The 18,349-nt window shown below is 45.6% G+C and overlaps 1 long non-coding RNA gene across 3 annotated transcripts in view; it reads right to left on the bottom strand.

Moving 5' to 3' along the window:
- Nucleotides 1–17,829, bottom strand: part of LOC144892586 (uncharacterized) — a 56,911-nt gene extending 39,082 nt beyond the window's left edge. For all 3 annotated transcript variants that reach the window (XR_013623785.1, XR_013623783.1, XR_013623784.1), the window contains exons 1-2: nucleotides 17,734–17,829; nucleotides 14,255–14,421 (exon numbers count right to left, since the gene is read on the bottom strand). This is a non-coding gene — a long non-coding RNA (uncharacterized LOC144892586). The remainder of the gene's footprint in view (nucleotides 1–14,254; nucleotides 14,422–17,733) is intronic.
- Between the last annotated feature and the right edge of the window lie 520 nt (nucleotides 17,830–18,349).

Here is an 18,349-nt window from a genome sequence, read left to right as displayed (position 1 = left end):
TATTTTCTCCAATACTCCCCAACTTTCCCCGATCCCCCATTCCCTAGTCCCATTGCATGTAAATAACAATCAGTAGAGCCGACCTTCCCCTTATTCCCCCATTAAATGTCGTGCCCAGGTCCACCGCACCACAGGTAGACAACTTTCGGACATCTTCCTAGTTATTCTTATTCTATGTCAGTTAAGGCCTCGTCTCCATTAATTATGACTCTTCGTTGCACCAGAATGTGATTATATGGCATCAGTAGTGAGTTTAGGACCTTTCCCATACCTCCTCCCATCTTCTTCCCCAAACAACAACAATAACAACAATTACAACAACAACAGAGGAGATGGCGGCGGAGCGGGGGAGGATGCGTCCTCACACCGGCTCGATTAGCTCCAGACCATGCGCTCCACGGGGTTACCCCGAAGGGGCTGGCTGTCAGCTCCTCGTCAGGGGCGGAGCCAGTAACCCCCCCCGCACGCACCCAATGAGAAGCAACGTGCCGATTCCACGAGGCGGAGCTAACGAGCCGAGGGCGTGTCACTCCCCGCCGGATATACGCGGCCCCGCGCCGGATGTGACGTCAGATGCGCCTCAGCTTGGAGAAAGAACGTCGCCTTCCGAGCGCTGTGACCTCCCTGCATCTCTGGACCGGACCGAGTCGATTCTGCTTTGAGCCAAGAGTGCACCTTGAGCCATCGATACCCGCTGTCCTTTTCATCAACCCCCGTGTGAGTCAGCCTTGTCCCGTTTGTCTGTCGTCTGTCCGGGGTTAATATAAGAGTGTGTCTAAGTGCCTGTCTTTCTGTGATTATAACTCTAGCCCCTGTAATCTGACCTTTCCGTACGAATATAATCTCCTCCGGAGGTCTTGAGAACTGAACCCTTGGTGTCGTATTGTGTTATTGTAATCCAGCCGGGTGTCTTCTTTTTCTTATTGAGCCAGCGTAGCGCGACTTCGTCAACGTCGAGTATAGTCGGGTAATTTGTGCGGACACGACGGCCATTCCGCTCGGCCCACCTTAACATCAAAGTCGTGTCTGTAACAATTGGTGTCGAGGAGTGGAATTCGAACCCGGGACTAAATTAGTTAGGCCCAAATTTTGGGAGGGAAAATCGATTCGGAGCGCGTTTCCCGCGCGAAATTATAACGGCGAAATTTCAATTTGTTTTACGAAAATAAAAAATAAAAACCGAATTTTGAAAGTCGCGCTATGGCGGATCAAGACAGCTGGGGTCCGGTAAAGGAGAGTGAAGCAGGGTCGGTCCAGGACCAAATTGAGGGACAAGAGGAGAGCGAAGCAGTGAGGGCGGCAGGTTCGCAAAATAGCGCCGTCACGCACGAAGTAGCGGGCGCGCAAAAAGGCGCCTCGCACGAGCGCGCGGTAGCCGAGCCGGCTGTATCAGCGGGCTTTAACATGCAGCCGTTTGACATGCAGCAGTTCATGGCACGGTTTAGCGAATACATGGCAGAGTCGAAGAGCGACAACGAAAAAAGAGCCAGGGAAATGGAGAAAATGGAAAACAGAATGGGGGAGCGACTAGGGAATCAAATCGGGGGGTTAGACAAGAAATTTGGGAAGTTAGACAATAATTTTGAGGAGTTAGACAAGAAATTTGGGAAGTTAGACAATAATTTTGAGGAGTTAGACAAGAAATTTGGGAAGTTAGACAATAATTTTGAGGAGTTAGACAAGAAATTTGGGAAGTTAGACAATAATTTTGAGGAGTTAGACAAGAAATTTGGGAAGTTAGACAATAATTTTGAGGGGTTAGACAACGGGATAAAAGAGGTGAGACATGGGTTAACGGGGGTGGAAAACAGAATGGCCGCTCAAGAGAATCAAATAGAGGGAGTGAAAACTGGGTTAGAGGGGTTAGAAAACAGTATGGAAGGCAAATTGAGGGACATGAGGGACCAAGCGGAAAGGGAAGTTAAACAAATGGAGCAGCAGATAGAGGGGGTCAGAATGGGGGTAGAAACCAAACTGGATGCTCACAGGGAGGAAATGGAGCAGATGAGGGTGGCATCTGGGCAGGAGATGCAAGTGATGGGAGAGGAGATCAGAAGAGGAGTGAGTGAGGAGGTCGGAGGAGTGCGCGAGGAGGTGAGGCACTGTAAGGAGCACATGGAAAAGGAGGTGAGAAAGGGGACTGTAAAGTTACAAGGGGGCATAGAGGACCTGACGCAAGAGGTGGAGCAGCTGACGGTGGGACAGACGGAGTTAGTGGAGCAGGTTCAAAGGAACACTGCGGTATTAGGAGGTTTAAAAGCGACACAAAACGACATAAAAAACGACTTGATAGCGACGAAGAGGGAATGTCAGATGGTACGTGAGGGACTGACAACGAGGTTGGACGAGGTGATAGAGGTAATGGAGACGAAGGACCGGCAGGTGAGGACGCACCTGGAAACGGTCAAGGTAGCCTTGGAGGACGAGCTTGAGGAGACGTACCGGGGAATAAAAGAGGTGAAACACAAATTAGAAGAAGTGGAAGAAGGGATGAGCGAAATTAAGAAGCGACGGAGAGGGGATAACAAAGAGATAAAAGAGGAGATAAAAGAATTGGTCCAGAGTCTGTGTTCGGATCGTGATGATGTGCTCATTAACCGGATGAGGGATTCGCAGGTGATGGAGCAGAAGCGAAGAGGAAGAGGACCCGGTGTAAGTGGTGACCAATATGGTCGTGCGTATGATGCGCCAGGTGATTTAAGAGGCTTGGGGGTCGAGATAGACCCGGGTGTTCGTGAGAGGCCGTTGGTGAAGTGTGCGACAGGTCTGGTGTGCGAAAATGGAGGTGTGCGAGAAAGTCCGACTCTGGGGTGTGTGAGGAAAAAGTGCGTGCCAAGGAGTGAGGGTGCTGGCGAGAGTGAGTCGGTCATAGCGCGTGTGCGAGGGGGCACATGGAAGCGCGGTGTGGTGAGTGTTACAGAGGGTGTGACGGGAGAGTGTGCGCAAGAGTGTGCGCGAGAAAGGTGTGTGACGGACAGGTGCATGAGGAAAGAGTGCGCTGTCAGAAGTAAGGAAGAGTGTCCACCTGTGGTGAGTGTTACAGAGGGTGTAACGGGAGAGTGTGCGCGAGAAAGGTGTGTGACGGACAGGTGCATGAGGAAAGAGTGCGCTGTCAGAAGTAAGGAAGAGTGTCCACCTGTGGTGAGTGTTACAGAGGGTGTAACGGGAGAGTGTGCGCGAGAAAGGTGTGTGACGGACAGGTGCATGAGGAAAGAGTGCGCTGTCAGAAGTAAGGAAGAGTGTCCACCTGTGGTGAGTGTTACAGAGGGTGTAACGGGAGAGTGTGCGCGAGAAAGGTGTGTGACGGACAGGTGCATGGGGAAAGAGTGTGCTGTCAAGAGTAAGGGTGAGTGCGTTGTCACGAGTGGAGGTGAAAGTAGTGAGAGTGACATGGAGCGTGAGTTAGTTGTGACAGGTGAGCGAGGATGTACACCTGGGATGGAAGGATGCACACCTGGAATGGTAGAGCGTGAGTGGGAATGCACGCTGGAGTTGGTGGTGAGGCACGTGGTTGGGTGTGCGAATGAGAGCACACCTGTGATTGTCACAGAGGAGGTGACCGAGGAGGGGGCGCGAAGCGGTGTATTGGTGAGGTGTGCGACCAACGAATGTGTGCCAAAGTGTTCGGTGGTCAGGTGTGTGACCAAGGCTGTGAGTGGAATGGGTGTACCTGGGTGCGTAAGGAAAGGTAGCATGGGCACGGCTGGATGTGTGAGCAAGGAACGGGCTGCGGGGTGTAAGCGTCCAGGTGAAGCATCGACGTTAGATGGGGTAGAGTTGAGAACGACTTATAGCCGAATCGGGCCCTCGGTGCGTGCTGGGCCTCGCTTTGAACGGCCGCGTCCGTGCTCCACTAGGGGGAGCGGGCAGCCCGATAGGAAGGGTCGTTATGGCGACCACGTTTTGTTGAGACGTGCCGGCAGGTCGAGATCGGGACATTGGATGGCTCCGCGCCGAGGTGATGCGTGGGATCTCGGCCCGGGTAAGCCCCCGTCCCTGCACCGAGTGCCGGACGTATCCAGCCGCTGGCACAAAACAACCAGCATCCATTGCTTGGCTTTACGAAGCCGGGCTTTGGACAGGAATTGGCGCACCGAGAGGTATTAGTGAGTCGACTGGGTGATGAGGTTAGTGTTTTGGACCCAAAATTAGAGAAAAACAAAATTTGATGATTGGCAAAGGATTGGCAGTAGTGATTGGCAGATGATGGGCAGTGATTGGCCAAATTTTTGATTTGTTGAAATTTGATGTGCAAAATTGGTAGTGAGAGACCCCCGACGTGGTGGGATGGCATCCCTGCCACCCTTTCCCATGTGGGGGGCAAAGGAGCAATAGCTTATGGGGTGTATGGCAGTGAAAACTAGCCCGGGTGGGTTAGGATATTGTGTGTAGGGATCTAGAGAAGATGACCTTAGGTAACGTTAAGTTTAGTTAGTGACTGATACCTGTAGTGGGGACGCAGGTAGATTAGTGTGGATGATAATGACGTGGGAGCGCAATAGTTTAAAGGGACGACTGGGAAGCGCAAGTTTCAGAAGGGAGTAGTTAGCTGAGATGATGCCGTGTTTGTGAGAATTTAACAGGTGTGATTGCACAGGTGTGCAACTGGACAGGTGTGTGGAGCAGTGTATGAGTAGTGAGTGTGTGGATCAGCGCGAATGCGCTTGGGGAGAGAAGGGTGCAGGTGGCACCAGGTGTGAGAGCACAGGGGTGCAGGTACAGGTGTGTGGAGAGAGTTGGAGTGAGTGGTACGGAGTGGTGTGCATGGTGCGAAGGTGTGGAGGGGGGAAGAGTGGACCCCTTTCACGAGTACCCGGGGCGGGTAGTGTAAGTGTTAGGTAGAGGGTACAGGTAAATTGTGGTTGGATATTGGCATTTGTGGTGCGGTGGCAGAATGGTGTTGTGGATGGGTGCATTAGTGTTGTGGAAATGGCTGGGCGTGTAGCCTGTTAGTGTGTGTAGTTGGTTGGGCACTCCACCACTGTGAGGATGTCGGCCAGGTGAGGCCGCAGGTGGGCTCTGGGAGCCGGTAGAGTTGTGGATGGGGCCCGAGGATCCGGAGGATGGACCCGGGTAGCCCAGTGCCAGAGAGGGCACCGAGTGGGGAGAGTGCCAGAGGGCCTTCCCCAGGTAGTTAGGTTAGGGCAAGGAGCAGGTAAGCTCGGAGGCAACTGCAGTGGTGGAGGTGTGCAGGTGGGTAGACCCACTGGGAGAGGTACACGCCACGGCCCAGAAATTGTGCGAGGGCACCGGGAGATGAATCGGGGGAGTGAGACCCCAAATTGAAAAGCACCACAGGTTGGCCAATGGGAATTGGTTTTTAGAACCCATAGAGTAAGAGGGCCAATGGTTTGGCCGGAGAAAGACCCCGGGTAGTGTAAAGTTGTTAAAGTCATTTAGGAAATAGTTAGGATGGAAGAACCTGTCGCACCATACGCAGCCACTTACCTGTGGTGATGATGATGACTCCACACCTGTGTTTTCTTTGTTTGTGTTGCAGAAATGAGAATTGCTGTTGGATTTGTGAGACGCATCACGACGTGGATGAGACATTGGGGTGATTCCATCTCTCCCTCCCTAGGAGGGACTGATGATGAATTGGTGATGGCAAATTTTGATGTTGAGTTGGAGATGGCAAATTTGATTGGTTAGGAGGGAGAGAAGACGAATTTGGTATATGGGAGGAACGGGGAAGACAGTAGGGATGTTGGTTGATTTGTAAAGTAGATGTTTATGGGTAGTGTTGTGTTGTGTGGATACAGTAAGGGGTAAGGGAGGGGCCATGTAGGTTACCTGGTGGGGGGGGGGGCGTACGATAGGAACGTACCTGTCTCACCTGGTTCCCATGTGCCCCCAGTGTGCATCACCTTACATTGCGTGCACTTTTGCGCCCTTACCACCTTACTCACTTGTTTCTTCTTTTGTCTCCCACCTCCGAGGATCTGGCTTTGGGGTGGAGAGAGAGGAGAGAGAGGTGCTGGCTACGCAGTTGTGGGCCTGCACTTTCGCTGTTCGCTGCCTGGATCGGTACACCATATGGACCGCAATGTTTGTGGCCACCCACAATGGACCGCAGTTCGTTTGCGGCCAAGCACCACCCGGGGATGGACCTATGGGTCAACGTGGCACCTATGCCATAAAGGTGAACCACTGTTAATTAACACCACCAAGTGCACCACAAGAAGAGCAAGAGACACCTGCAGGGTTAGGGGTTGTCGAATTTATTTTTATTCCAATGAACAATGGTGACTGCACCGATTGGTGGTGGGGTGGTGCTTTTGATGCTGGGAAAGGGTGCTCTGCACGTTATTAAAGGCCGTCGGCCACAGAGCACTCGTGGGTTGGTGTATCGATGCTGGCAAGCGCGCTCTCTCTATGCATAACATCTGCATGTGTTCCTCCAAAGACAGGTCCTGGATCGTAGTGTAGATATCAGCGTAATCTTGTAAATAATGCTCCCTACCGGCTGTATGTGTAGTTTGAGAATTCTTTCCGGATTCGGTTATCCTGTGGGTGTGTTTCTGTGAGGAGAAGGGTGCAACGTCGCAGGGGGACATATTTACTCATTTGTGAATATCTGTAAAACTGTCGCACTCAGGGTAGAGTTAATAGTAGAGGGAACTACATTGCGTGCCACACTAAAGTAGGTAAAAATTTATCGGGTCGGGACGCCCCGAGGGTAGAGAAGGGTGCAATGTTGCGAATATGGAATTTGGCCTCCATATCCGCTTGTAAATATTCCCCTATTTTCTCCAATACTCCCCAACTTTCCCCGATCCCCCATTCCCTCGTCCCATTGCATGTAAATAACAATCAGTAGAGCCGACCTTCCCCTTATTCCCCCATTAAATGTCGTGCCCAGGTCCACCGCACCACAGGTAGACAACTTTCGGACATCTTCCTAGTTATTCTTATTCTATGTCAGTTAAGGCCTCGTCTCCATTAATTATGACTCTTCGTTGCACCAGAATGTGATTATATGGCATCAGTAGTGAGTTTAGGACCTTTCCCATACCTCCTCCCATCTTCTTCCCCAAACAACAACAATAACAACAATTACAACAACAACAGAGGAGATGGCGGCGGAGCGGGGGAGGATGCGTCCTCACACCGGCTCGATTAGCTCCAGACCATGCGCTCCACGGGGTTACCCCGAAGGGGCTGGCTGTCAGCTCCTCGTCAGGGGCGGAGCCAGTAACCCCCCCCGCACGCACCCAATGAGAAGCAACGTGCCGATTCCACGAGGCGGAGCTAACGAGCCGAGGGCGTGTCACTCCCCGCCGGATATACGCGGCCCCGCGCCGGATGTGACGTCAGATGCGCCTCAGCTTGGAGAAAGAACGTCGCCTTCCGAGCGCTGTGACCTCCCTGCATCTCTGGACCGGACCGAGTCGATTCTGCTTTGAGCCAAGAGTGCACCTTGAGCCATCGATACCCGCTGTCCTTTTCATCAACCCCCGTGTGAGTCAGCCTTGTCCCGTTTGTCTGTCGTCTGTCCGGGGTTAATATAAGAGTGTGTCTAAGTGCCTGTCTTTCTGTGATTATAACTCTAGCCCCTGTAATCTGACCTTTCCGTACGAATATAATCTCCTCCGGAGGTCTTGAGAACTGAACCCTTGGTGTCGTATTGTGTTATTGTAATCCAGCCGGGTGTCTTCTTTTTCTTATTGAGCCAGCGTAGCGCGACTTCGTCAACGTCGAGTATAGTCGGGTAATTTGTGCGGACACGACGGCCATTCCGCTCGGCCCACCTTAACATCAAAGTCGTGTCTGTAACAATATGCATTACCCGAGAAAAAAAAACTATGAAAGTCTTTTAAGCATATTTTGTGTTTGCTTATATTATCAAATTTTCTTGTCATCCACCATGTAAAACACAATGTCAGTTTGTATGTTTGAACAGATGTCTGTCCCCCTTCATAAGGCTAGGATTTAGAGGCCAATCTTTTAACACGAATGTGTGTTCACTATGGTCTATTTTTGAGGATAAAACTAACTCGAAAAACATTTTTCCATAAAAGAGTAATTATGTCTCTTCTATTGGAATTGTAGACAGTGGTTTGCAAACTGAGCCTCAAGGGCGGTGTACAAAAGCGTTTTTCAAAATAACAATAAATACAAGGCGCAGGGAGGTGAAATTTGCTGCACATGATGTGTAACGCGCGCACAGTGAAACGAGTGTTCATTTACGTCCATAGGATGTCTATTAAATAAAAAAGATATGAGCAAACCTGACATTAGGCCGAGGCTTCAGACATTGGCACGCTCACGAGGCTGCACCATAAAAAAAACTGTTGCAACCCGTCATTTTGACGGCTTTTTACTAGTTATTATATAAATTTCATGGAGGAAAAGCATGTATATATTGCCAAGAATTAGCCTAGTCAAAAAATCTGAAAATGTGCCTTTATAGAATGATTGAGGCATTTTTGAGTAAAAGCAAACAAACCACTTTTTCTGGGGTAGTTTTTCATGCTGAATATGAATCTGTTGTTTGCCAAGCCCAAAAATGCGTAATTAGGTCACTAATCAAGGTCAAAGGTCAATGAGTGCAAAATTCAATTTTTTTGAAAAAATGCTTTATTTTACATCCCCTATCTGTACATTTCAATTATTTTACAATATTTTGTCTAGTAAGGTTGCTAAAGCTTTTCAAAATCTTATTTTTAAAGGAAAACGTGAGGACACATCTATGCTCATTTGCCTTTATCTCTGTAAGGGGCGACAATTAGTTTTTGCGTAATTTGCTTGCAGTTTAACCTCTAAATGCACAATGGGGCAGAGTTTTTATGCTCCTATTGATGGTCTAGAGATAGATTTTATAAAGACAGAATCTAAATGTCACCGGTAAACAACATAGGTCAAAGGTCAATGAGTGCGAAAGTCTTGCAATGACGTAACAGTTACTTGCACTTGAAACCATCCCTTTCACTCAACAGTGAAAGTGGCTTCATCTTTCTGACCCCAATGCATTTGCCATGTTTGTCAAATCATTTCCATTCAGACAGAGCAGGGTGTTCTTCAATAGACCCTTAATGATGAAGAATGAATCTAATAGCCTAGCATAAGCCATCTAGTTCGTACCCTAGGCATCAGGCATTAAACATTTCAGGAGTACAGGTAAGGGTCTTTTTAAGATTGTTAAAAAATGAAATATAAAATCAAATGAAAGTAAAGGAATGCATTCTTCTTTGGTGAGATACATGTACATACAAATGTGTAATGTATGCTTGACATCTCACATCATAGGCAGGCCTACATACATGTACATTTACCTAACAGTAGCAAAAAGACAGGCAGGGCATGGGCATTGACGATGAGTGCCTAATGCATCTACCACTAATGAATTAGTGATATCGGTTAGATGTTTTGTCTTGAAGAAGCTTTACTTTGTGTCTTTGAGAATAAGATTAAAACCCGGGCCAACACTGCCTGCGCTTATTCGATCATTTAAAGGCTGTTGCAGTATATCATACAACGTTGTAGTTTTCATGGTCAGAACATGCGTGCCTGGTGCTTAGTTTGGTTTCTGTTTCTCCCCTCAGGCCAACCATGGAACCTATTGCCAGCCTCAAGCGACAGCGTGAGGATGTGTCGTTTGAACTTTGTATCATTTGTCAGGGAACTAGCCAGGTCAAAGATACGATTTTCAACCAGACAAACCAGGGTATTGCTGCCATCAGAGAGGCGACCGAGCTCCGATGCAAACTTAGACACTATGAATTTCGATCAGCCGTGGACAGGCTTTCGACTCTCTTTGCAGAGCCTCCAGAAAGTCTCCCCAAACTTAAATGGCATAAGCTATGTTACTCTGCATACACACACAAGGGGAAAATAAATGCTAAGCTAGCCAAGGAACAATCGAAAAACGAAAAAGATCCTGAAAGAAAGAGTGTTTCGGCTGAAGCATGTCCGTTTTTACGCAGTAGTACTACTAAGATGAACTGGACATTGTGTATGTTCTGCCAGAACTTTGACAAGAAGCAGAAGACAAGTCGTGTCACAACCTTCAAAATGAGTAATGAATTTACGGAAAAAGCTAAATTTGTATATAACATCTTAGTCCGTACTGCAAATGAGAATGATTTAATCTCAGCTGAGGCATGTTACCATGTTAACTGTCTTAGTAAATTCTTTAGGGATGTCAAAAGGGCGGAAACTGAAAGCAAATCAGCAGACATGGCGATATCATGGTTGTGTCAAGAGCTGCGTCACTCTGCTGAGAAAGTGCACGTATTTGAACTATCTGCAGTGTTCGAGAGGTACAAAGAGTTAGCCAGTGAGTGCGACGGCACAATTCCTACATCGTATCTTAGTAGACTGGGGACTTTTAAAGAAACTTTGTCGAATTGCATTGGGGACATTTATGAATTTCTTGTGCTAAAAAATTTGGCGCCTTCAGAGAAACAAACTTTGCTTCTTCCACGACATTTCAGTCACATACCTCTTTCAGAAATGGTGTGCGGTCAGAACAGTGCAGACTATATTCCCATATTTAGACAACAGGATGATCATTTTCTGTCTTTAGTGCACGTTGCTCTGCAACTCCGCAGTGATATCATGTCACATCCTGCATTCGAAGGTTGCGATGTAAGCGAAAAAGCAGAGTTGGCAAGTGTACCACCATCTGTACTCATGTTTGTGAATATCTTGCTTGGAGGCCAAAGTAGTGTCGATGCTGAGTTTGACGAAAGTGAGATGTCTGAAACTGGTTGGGTGAAGAAGACAAGGGTCCTTAGCATTGGACAAGACATGGTCTATGGTGTATGTGGAGACAAGAAGGCACCGCCTAAACACGTTGGAATGGGTATGACGCTGCACCAGTCAACTCGATCAAAGAAATTAGTTGAGCTATTCCATAATACTGGGCACATAATCAGCTATAACCGGGTTCTTAGGTATGACACTGCCATGGCTGAAAACACTCTGAAAGCGCTTGATCAAGAAACTGGGGCAGTTGTTACCAGCAACCTGGTTTCGGGACGATTTGTGCATTTTTCTGGCGACAATATTGACATCAATGACTCTACCCTAGATGGCAAAAATACATTTCACGCTACTCAGTTAGCTGCCTGGCAGAGGGGGCCATCTGCTGAAAGCGGTCTTGGAGACATCAAACCATCCAATACGTCAACGTTGGATATACCAACAGCAGTTGAAAAGATCCAACAACAGCAGTTTCCGACACCATCAAAGAAGGTCACAGAAGATGCTGAAAAGTTCATTTGCCATATCTACAAGGAACCATCTGAGAACTGTAATCAAGCCCGCATTAAACTGTTCAACAAATGCCATGCAACGGAGACCCTACCTCCATCTAGTGATGCAGCAAAGTTCCACATAGAGCGTGCAAACTACCAAAGTTTCATTTGGAGAGAGGCCAGTAATCCAATGACAGATCTGCCACCGCCGACTGATTGTGGATGGAAACTCGTTGATGACAAGTTGTCACCGGTTCTTACAACTTTACCGTCAATTCCAAAGGGATGCCGAGAACTTACTCAGTGTGGTTGCAAGAAAGGTTGCAGTTCTGATAGTTGCTCTTGTCGGAAGTGGGGGAAACAGTTCTGCACTGAGGCCTGCAAGTGCAATGCCAGTGAAACACCATGTCGAAACAGGCCAAAGTAGGGGGGGGGGGGGTCAGAGCTTACACAGTTAAGCTAATTGGCATTCCCCTGGATGGCTCCTCCTTCCAGCCAATCAGTCTGACAGACTGCAATTGATTCAGGATTAATTAAGAATACATGTGATAATGATCAACTGCCTGCACTCCAAACATGTTTGCCATGAAGTGCATTTTGCGCCTTGTGCCATGTAAGTGCACTTTGCGCCTTGTGACCGTTAGCCTTAATTAAGTGGCTAATTAGTCAAATATTGACATTTAGTGTAGAAAACAATCTTGCTATTATATAGGACTCAGGTAAACCACTTCACTGATGGTATTTAAGGCAACAATTCAAGTGAATTAAAACAGTATGTCAAAAAACGAAAAGTTGCTTCATTACGGATATATTCACAAAAATCTGATTTTTTCCCTTCACAATTCCCTTTACTTTCATAATTGTGAAAAGCTGTAGTAACCTTACCAGAGAAAATACTGTAAAATAATTGAAATGTACAGATAGGTGATGTAAAATAAAACATTTTTTCAAAAATTTTGAATTTTGCACTCATTGACCTTTGACCTTGATTAGTGACCTAATTACGCATTTTTGGGCTTGGCAAACAACAGATTCGTATTCAGCACGAAAAACTACCCCAGAAAAAGTGGTTTGCTTGCTTTTACTCAAAAATGCCTCATGAATTCACGTTTCCCAGAAATTTGACTAGACTAAATACAAAAAGATCCAATTATGATGCAGTGCACAGACCGTTGCGATTGGGAGGGGGTTTGGAGGGAGGGGGGGGGGGGGGGAGTTGAGAAAGTTACATGTCGAGTTTGGACCAATTCACGACCCTCCCCAATCAATCTCCAAATTTACACTTTAGTCTGATGATTATTTATTTCAGTGATTATGGGAGGAAATGTCTCATAAGTACAGTGCACTTAACCATTCTGGCTATATATTTTTTATGGGACAAGTTCACCCACCTCTTGCCTTCAAAATTCTGGATATTCCTCTGCAATGCACAAATGTACATCTAGTGCAGTGGTCCCAAACTTTTTTAGTTCACGACTCCAAATTTGAAATCACCTTCACGCGACCAAATGGTACCGTGTGCCAGCACCTACAGTAAAAATAGGACCACGGGTCCTGAAGCTCATCTGGATCAGGAGCAACAGTCACTCAAACCCCCCCACAACACCCCAGAGCCTGATATTTTTAATGCCGGGAATAAAGTTTGGTACATCACGGGTGATGAAGGTCGTGGTCAAGTTTCATCAAAATTGTGTGCGTAGTTTCGGGGAAGAGAGCAAATACCAATTTTGGGGGGTTAACCCCCAGCCACTGTAAACTCCCTTAATGAGCGCAGATTTTGATGCGGTCAATTCACCGTCGTTAGGCATCACACATGAAGTTTGTGGCAAAGTTTCATCAAAATCGTGTGTTTGGTTCTAGCGATAATGACTGAAGTGTTTATAGACTCACTCACTGATTTACTGACATAACTACGACCACAGCTCGATCGCATAAGCTCACCAGACTAAAGTCCAGTTGAGCTACAAATGGTCAGTTGACCTAAGCTAAAAACTGTCTTTTTCTCATCTCGTTTACAGCAAACATTTTTTTCCAAACCAATGTGTATTATTACCTTGTGGCTTGGCCTTGATATAGGCCACTAACACGAAAAACCGATCACATTGTGATACAAGCATGGAACCAGGCAGTGACGTTCTCTACTAAATACTATGTACAACCACTCGATTAGTCAACTAGAAATTCAACATGGCGGCCATTGTTTTCAAAATGGCCTCCAAAATTGTTAAAATGTGCCACAAACTTTTTAATATCGAATTTAGGATGTACAATGAATGATCGTTTTGAGGCAACTTTTCCCCGCTAGAGCGGGGTTAGCCTTGCGGGCCCCATGACAATCATGGTTCCTTGTTCGAGGCAATGTTTTTATGGCCGGATGCCCTTCCTGACGCCAACCCTTGGTCGCCTCTTACGATGCGCAGGGATACGGTGTACCTATTCTAAACCGGGGTACGGTAGTACGATAGTATCAATTCAAAATCACAGAACTGCATATTATCCATAAGAGGTCGTTAAAATTTTCAAATAATCTTAAATTAGGTGAATTCTAAAATTTTAACTATACCTGTTATCGATAATAACTAATAAATAGTTCTTTGATTTTGCATTGATACTATCGTACATCCTAAATTCAATATAAAAATGTTTGTGGCACATTTTAGCAATTTTGGTGGCCATTTTGAAAAAAAAAATTGGCAGCTTGATGAATTACGAGTTGGCTGATCGACTGGATTTAAAGAGTGTCTATATAAGAATGTCACTAATAATATCATTAATGGATGTTACCTGCCGAGCTAGAAAGCTTCAAACTCCCCCTTGGGTTGTTGTCCATAATCCTGACCGAAGTTAACCTGCCTTTTCTCATCTCGTTTTCAGTAAATAACTTTTCCAAACCAACGTATTACCTTCCAAACAATTATGTTCCTACAATGCTTTCTTAATTTTTTGAACAACAAATGGGCCTAAAGCATCTGCTCAACTTTCATTTGATTTATCAACAGTATTGCATAAAACATGGGATTTTCTTGATTCAATGATCATATCCATTGACATACCCACAAAGATGACAAACACTGCCAGTGTGACAGCATCCCATGTGTTCTGCACAGGATTAAAGGATGTGTACTTTCCCAGAGCCATTTGCTGAAGATAGGATAAATCGTTCGTGGACATGGTTTCCAAATGTCTGGGATGCTGGTCGATGCCTCGTGTGGTCGTTCAGCTGCAACAAACACAAAGAAAGAGAATTGCAAAATTAAATCATATTGTCTTGTGCTTATGAATTTACAATTGATATGAGTCAGGAGAATGAAGGGAGCATATTGGGACATTTGAACGAGTTGGAGAGAGTTTTTGAAATTGCTTATGTAAAATGTAAATGGCTCCAAATGAGTCTCCAATACTTTCCAGACTTGTGCCGCACAACAAATCGAAGGAAACCAACTACCACATTCTCTTAAATCTCATTCTTCCCTCCAGGTCTTGAAGACAGGTGTTCAACTCCATCTCGGATCAACACCCATACAAGACCGTAAATCTTTTCTAACCCCGTAGACCCCAACCATAACCCCTCCCTCACCTTCCCCTCCACCACCCTCCTCCCCCACCCAAGCCAAGCCAACATCCTACCAGGTTTAAGTTTTTCCTTCCTGAGAGTTTGCTTATGTATCCGTCTTATCCACCCGTGTGTGTCCTCCACGGCCTCGTTCTTACCTGCATTCCTGATTTCTCCAAGTCTTCCTCTCTTTTGTCCCTCTGGTTACTTACTCCTCAGTCACATTTGCTCTACGGCTAGGATACGGCGACCGTACCCCCCCCTAAATTGACAGAAACGTGCGGCGGCCGCAGAGTTTCTGAGGTGGCCTCAGGGTGGCCCTAGGGCGTATGGCTATCTTTTACAGGCCGTAGGGGTCGCCGTGGAATTATAGCGCGGAGTTATAACTTTTTTCATTTCTAGGTCGGCCGTAGCAATTCGACAAGCCGTAGCCATGACAACTGTAAGTGCTGTTATACATATGAAAAAGAACTGGTATATATATACCCACTCGTTACCGTCCGTCTAGCCCCACGTTCGCCTTAGGGCCCCCCTGCAGTCGCCTTGCGGGCACCTTGAGGCTACCTTGCGTCTGCCTTGAAAATTCTATGGCCACCGCAGGGACGCCCTAAGGTCACCGTGCGACATCAAATCAAAGACCGTACGGCACCCCCACGTTTTCGGTCTCCACAGTTTCTAAATACCCCGTGCGGCTACCCGAAAAATAAAAACATATGTGACTGCTACATTGTGTGACCGTGGAAATACTGCGGCCGCCCTATAATTGCTAGTGGCCGTAGATTTTTTAGACCCTACGGCCGCCGAGCCAAATGTGACTGAAGCATTACTGTCCATGGTGTGTTCCTCCCGCCCCCCTGTCTTTAACCTTTTCCTTTTGTTATATCAGATCCTGATCTATTCTATGTTCTAGCAGTCTCGTTCCTCCACGAGCCTCGACTTTCTGCACAAAAAATAAAACAAGTACAGATACATTCAAAGTACACCGCCCCCATGTGAAATAAATAAATAAATAACATATCCTCCAGCGCACGTCATTTCCGGGGCAACTTAAGCTCTGGACGATGCCGCAGTGCAGCACATAGAGACGCTAATGGAAGGGAGAGGTGTATAATAATTAATTGATTAATTGCATAATTAAAATAAACAAATTATAATCGTAAAATAATTAATTTCTTAATCAATTGGCTAATATCATACCGAAACCACCAGTTTTCATCCAAAGCTGTAACTTTTTGAAAATTAATTAAATAACTTATTAATCGAATTTTTAAAAATTGATTAATTGATTGATCAATAAATCAAAAATACCCTTTACAGCCAAATCACTTGGTCATTCTCGTGTCCAAATATCAGCTTCCTAGCTCAAAAAGTGCCTGATATATTGCCCAGATGGGAAAGAAAATAAATAAGTACTCAATAAATCGATAATAATTACGTAATTAATAAATTAATTGTTGAATCAAAAAATAAAAAATACCGTTTTTGCCAAAGCGCGTGCTCTCACTATTGTGCCCAAATTTCAGCTTCGTACCTTAAAGGATGGCTGACATATCGCCCGGACAAAGATGAAAAGAAGAAAACAGGAAAAGAAGAAAACAAGAAAACAAAAAAGAGCAATCAGATATTGCAGACCCTCGCCAGGACGTGTTTTTAGTGGTTTTAAAGTCTTTTGTGTGAAAACAAATATGGCGGCCGAACCACTTGACCGATGACGTCATCTTTTTTTTTCTCCACCAATTTATCTCTAAATGATGCTCAATAAATTTCATCTTAATCGGATAAAGTTTTGCACTTGTCGAACTATGACGTCATAATAGAGCCACCGACGACATTAACATTTGTTATTCCACGTGCCAGACGGTTTAGAGACGAATGTGCATACATCTAGGCCATGCTGTCAGCCCTCATAATAAGAGAGGGAAGAAAGGAGAGTTCGTGAAGAACTTGAATCCCGTGTCTTTGCGAACGCGAATGGCATCTGCGTCACAAAACTTGTTTTTCAACTTGGTGGTGTCATCCATTAAAGCCTTAACACAATAAAATGAAACTACCGATTTACTTTTGTCTTTGGAGTAAATGATAACTTTACACATCGTTCATGGAGTTATTCAAACTTTATCAAAATAACAAAACATCCAGTAAGCTTATAAGGGTTGTGCTTGGGATGTCAGCACGCGTGCACACACACACACACACACACACACACACACACACACACACACACACACACACACACACACACACACACACACAAAATATATACAAACACACACACAAACACAGACACACACACATACAAACACGCACACACACACACACACACACACACACACACACACACACACACACACATATACAAACACGCACACACACACAGACACACACACACACATATACAAACACACACATAAACACACACACACACACACACATATACAAACACACACACACACATATACAAACACACATATACAAACACACACACACAAACACAGACACAGACACACACATATACAAACACACACACACACACACACACACACACACACACATACAAACACACACACATACAAACACACACATATACAAACACACACACACACACACACACACACACACAAATACACACACACACACACACACAACATATACAAACACACACACACACACACACACATACAAATACACACACACACACACACACACACACACACACACACACACACACATACAAATACACACACACACACACACACACACACACATAAACACACACACATAAACCCACACACACACACACAACCAAACAGACATACACACCATACCAGAGTACACACATGACTGACTGCACGTAAACATACTGCACTCTCGGTTTCCAAGAGGCCATAATCTGGAAACATTTCGTACAAACGAAGAGTAATAATAAAGAAAACTGAAACGACATTTGAAAACAACTCTCAACTGAGTTTTCATACTTACAAAGGGAAACACAACGTTCGGAAGTTACTCTGGTCTGAAGGAGGAAGGCAGTATTGCTTTGAGTAGGTGTGTATACATTTACCCTTTGGTATTCGCTAGGGCGGGACAAGATGACTATTCGAGATCACATGACCACGCAAGGTTTGCGGCCCATTCTGGGTATTTTGTCTGTGTCCACGTATATGGCTGTAAACCCCAAATACAATGATCAATGATCTCTTCGTTACCTGAAATTTAAGAAGGAATTCTAAATTGGGATATAAACTTCTTGGCTTTGGGATTATAGCTTGAGGGTTTTTTCAGGAAATTCCACAAACGGAATATGATCAGCATTTTTCAAATAATTTCAAATATTAATCTACGATATAAGAGAGATGTCTGTCTGTGTGTGTGTCTGTCTGTCTGCCTGTCTGTGTGTGTCTGTGTGTGTGTCTGTCTGTCTGCCTGTATGTGTGTGTCTGTGTGTGTCTGTCTGTCTGTCTGCGTGTCGCCATTTTTCTCAGAGATGGCTGAACGGATCTTCGTCAAACTTTCAGAGGTTCATCAGTGAGTGCCTGGGAGTGTTTTAGGCCAAAAATAATAATAATAATAATAATAAAAAAATTAAAAAACGATC

The sequence above is a fragment of the Myxine glutinosa genome, chromosome 6, assembly GCF_964187855.1.
Source record: "Myxine glutinosa chromosome 6, kmMyxGlut1.1, whole genome shotgun sequence".
Taxonomy (NCBI): domain Eukaryota; kingdom Metazoa; phylum Chordata; class Myxini; order Myxiniformes; family Myxinidae; genus Myxine; species Myxine glutinosa.
The sequence above is the reverse complement of the archived record's forward strand: the minus strand, read 5'-3'. Positions and strand labels throughout refer to the sequence as shown.